Genomic DNA, 4,233 nt, shown 5'->3' on the forward strand with positions numbered 1-4,233 from the left:
AAAACATGGCTTTAAAAACCTTTAGATCCTTGAAGAAAAATGCCAACATTAAAACAAAGGCTAGACGGGGTCGAGACGCGATCTCTCAGAGATAAACAATTTCACGGATTTGACTGCCCTACTATTCATCATTTTCTTGGGTTGTGCTTGTGAAGTAATGATATTATGATACTGTAAAACCATGTCAGCTTTGCAACAAGATATGATTTTTTTAGAAATAAATTAAGAATGAAGTCGTTCTGTGTTTCGGTACTTTATTTGGCACAAATGACATGTGCAAGTCTTTTGAATTTTACCTATCATTTCATGTTTCAGAATATTTATCACTGAGTACCCATCGGTGCTATTGTTACATAATTGGAGTAGACTTGTAGACATGTGTTCCTTCCAGCCATTACAAGATTTCTCGTACATCGATGCTGATTTCAAAGCTTTCATTGGATTTGGTTAGAAATGTAAAGTTTCAACATCATCACCATCACGATTATAATTACTTTCTTTAAAAAGTTGAAAGCAGCTCAATATAAAAAGAAGATTCATGAAATAACTCTGAGAAAGTTGAAGTCATCCCTTTGGGCCCCACTTGGGATGTTTCTCTTTTGAGATGCTGGCTGTAACAGTATATTCTTTGGTTGTTATTATTCTGTTTATTTCTTTGCACTTTAATATACAGGGAGGCTGAGGTCCATTGACCTCTTTGTCTATACTTAAAATAGCTTCTTTATATTGCTTTTAAAGTGAGAAGCAATAGGAGTAATATAATGGGAAAAGGATGTGATACGGGGCCAGACAGACCTGGAAGCAAAGCCCAGTACTGTCTTTTAACAACTATGTCACCTCTCTGAACCCTTTGTTTATTCATCCATGAAATTGAAATATTAAGACTGACCCTGCCTGTGATGTTTCAAGGGTTTAAATGTAGGTAGGTCTTTAGTAAATATTGGCTAGTATGAAACAGTATCTCATTTGTTTTGCTCTAACAGTTGACTGATTAGGTAGACCTCCTGTCCCATATGACTCCATTATGATTATGCCCTATCTAGGGCCTCCCTGCAGACAAAATCATACATGAAGTTATCAAACATTCTTTTCTTACAGATGGATTTCCTCTGGAGATATATGGATATGCCCAGCTCCACACTGGTACCTTCAACTGCTGGTAGAAGAAAGGTCAGTCTCCATGAATTGTGCAATACTGTTGAATCACAGATCTGTACCTCTGAAACAAATAATGCAATATATGTTAAGAAAAAAAAAAAAAAGAAGAGAGCAGGAGGGGAAGAATGAAGGGGGGAAATCGGAGGGGGAGATGAACCATGAGAGACGATGGACTCTGAAAAACAAACTGAGGGTTCTGGGGGGGGGATGGGTTAGCCTGGTGATGGGTATTAAAGAGGGCACGTTCTGTGTGGAGCACTGGGTATGAAGCACAAACAATGAATCATGGAACACTACATCAAAAACTAATGATGTAATGTATGGTGATTAACAATAAAAAAATTTAAAGAGGAAAAAAAAAGAAGAAAGGTCAGTCTCCTTTTATTAAAATAATAAAAAATATAATCTAGAAACAATTTAGGCTTTCCCCACCCCCTCTTTCCCCAGAAAAGATGAAAACTGTTGCCAAACTGGTGGTATTGTTCACAGATCATGGTTGTGGGGTGGGGGAACTCTCCAGAAGACATTTGCCACACAATAGAATTACTTTTATTATTTTCAAAATGAAACACAGATCTGCATTATTCCAGCAAAATTTCTTAGATAGAAATATTTAACCCATTAATTGAATGGATAGTTTTGACCTTTGCATAGATCTGGTGAAAAATTATGTTGTGTGCTTGAATTTTTCATAGAAAATGAGGCAAAGTGATCATTTATATCTAAACCTGCATTGTACATGAGCAAACTTCAGGAAGAAGAACTATGCGTATCTAAAGTAATATAATTTAATGCATTTTCTAGCATATATTATAGGGTTCTTAAAAAGCAAAGTATTGAAAATTGCCCAGCAGCTATAAATACCTGTAGGATTATCACAAAGAAATAACATTTCCTCCCTCAATTTAATAATAAGAAGTTAATTGGTATCAGATGTCACCCTCAACAAATATAACTGATATTTTTTTAATTTGTCTTTTAATGAGTCAAAGAAAAATGAACATACATTTGCCTCTCTAATTCATGTTGCTCTGAAATGTTCATAGACATGTATATTGCCATTTTAAAGCAATTAATTCAGGGGTTTGTTTTTGTTCTTGTACCGTGCTATTTTGATTTCTACAGCTTTATAGTGTATCTTGAAATCTGGAATTGTGATAACTCCAACTTTGTTCTTCGTTCTCAAGATTGCTTTGGCTAATGGGGGTCGTTTGTGGTTCTGTACAAATTTTAGTATTATTTGCTCTATTTCTGTGAAAAATGCTGTTGGTATTTTGATAGGGATTGCATCTAATCTGTGAATTGCTTTGGGTGGTGTGGACATTTGAACAATATTAATTCTTCCATTTCATGAGCATGGGATACCTTTCCATTTGTGTTGCTCTCAATTTCTTTTTTTAATTTTTATTGTTATGTTAATCACCATACATTACATCATTAATTTTTGATGTAGTGTTCCATGATTAATTGTTTGTGCATAACACCCAGTGCTCCACACAGAACATGCCCTCTTTAACACCCATCACCAAGCTAACCCATCCCCCTACCCTCCTCCCCTCTAGAACCCTCAGTTTGTTTTTCAGTCCATCATCTCTCATGGTTTGTCTCCCCCTCCGACTTACTCCCCTTCATTCTTCCCCTCCTGCTATCTTCTTCTTTTTCTTTTTTCTTAACATATGTTGCATTATTTGTTTCAGAAGTACAGATCAGTGATTCAACAGTTTGCACAATTCATGGCGCTCACCATAGCACATACCCTCCCCAGTGTCTATCACCCAGCCACCCATCCCTCCCACCCCCCACCACTCCAGCAACCCTCAGTTTGTTTCCTGAGATTAAGAACTCCTCATATCAGTGAGGTCATATGATACATGTCTTTCTCTGATTGACTTATTTCACTCAGCATAACACCCTCCAGTTCCATCCACATCGTTGCAAATGGCAAGACCTCATTCCTTTTGATGGCTGCATAATATTCCATTGTGTATATATACCACATCTTCTTTATCCATTCATCTGTCGATGGACATCTTGGCTCCTTCCACAGTTTGGCTATTGTGGACATTGCCGCTATAAACATCGGGGTGCACGTACCCCTTCGGATCCTTACATTTGTATCTTTGGGGTAAATACCCAGTAGTGCAATTGCTGGATCATATGGTAGCTCTATTTTCAACTGTTTGAGGAACCTCCATACTGTTTTCCAGAGGGGTTGCACCAGCTTGCATTCCCACCAACAGTATAGGAGGGTTCCCCTTTCTCCGCATCCCCGCCAACATCTGTTGTTTCCTGACTTGTTAATTTTAGCCATTCTGACTGGTGTGAGGTGGTATCTCATTGAGGTTTTGATGTGGATTTCCCTGATGCCGAGCGATGTTGAGCACCTTTTCATATGTCTGTGGGCCATTTGGATGTCTTCTTCGGAAAAATGTCTGTTCATGTCGTCTGCCCATTTCTTGATTGGATTATTTGTTCTTTGGGTGTTGAGTTTGATAAGTTCTTTATACATTTTGGATACTAGCCCTTTATCTGTTATGTCATTTGCAAATATTTTCTCCCATTCTGTCAGTTGTCTTTTGGTTTTGTGGACTGTTTCTTTTGCTGTGCAAAAGCTTTTTATCTTGATGAAATCCCAAGAGTTCATTTTTGCCCTGGCTTCCCTTGCCTTTGACGATGTTTCTAGGAAGAAGTTGCTGTGGCTGAGGTCGAAGAGGTTGCTACCTGTGTTCTCCTTTAGGATTTTGATGGACTCCTGTCTCACGTTTAGGTCTTTCAACCATTTGGAGTCTATTTTTGTGTGTGGTGTAAGGAAATGGTCCAGTTTCATTTTTCTGCATGTGACTGTCCAATTTTCCCAACACCATTTGTTGAAGAGACTGTCTTTTTTCCATTGGACATTGTTTCCTGCTTTGTCAAAGATGAGTTGACCATAGAGTTGAGGATCCATTTCTGGGCTCTCGATTCTGATCCATTGATCTATGTGTCTGTTTTTGTGCCAGTACCATACTGTCTTGATGATGACAGCTTTGTAATAGAGCTGGAAGTCCGGAATTGTGATGCCGCCAGCTTTGCTTT

At 38.1% G+C, this 4,233-nt stretch overlaps 1 protein-coding gene across 1 annotated transcript in view; it reads right to left on the reverse strand.

Annotated features, from left to right (window-relative positions):
* Positions 1–237: 237 nt before the first annotated feature.
* The window catches only part of KCNJ2 (potassium inwardly rectifying channel subfamily J member 2), a 345,114-nt gene continuing 341,118 nt past the window's right edge, over positions 238–4,233 (reverse strand). The window contains exon 12 of the mRNA XM_025889973.2: positions 238–1,219. The gene's annotated coding sequence lies outside the window, so the exon portion shown is untranslated. The remainder of the gene's footprint in view (positions 1,220–4,233) is intronic.

Source organism: Callorhinus ursinus, unplaced genomic scaffold, assembly GCF_003265705.2.
Source record: "Callorhinus ursinus isolate GAN/ISIS: 27379988/994484 unplaced genomic scaffold, GSC_fseal_2.0 scaffold50, whole genome shotgun sequence".
NCBI lineage: Eukaryota > Metazoa > Chordata > Mammalia > Carnivora > Otariidae > Callorhinus > Callorhinus ursinus.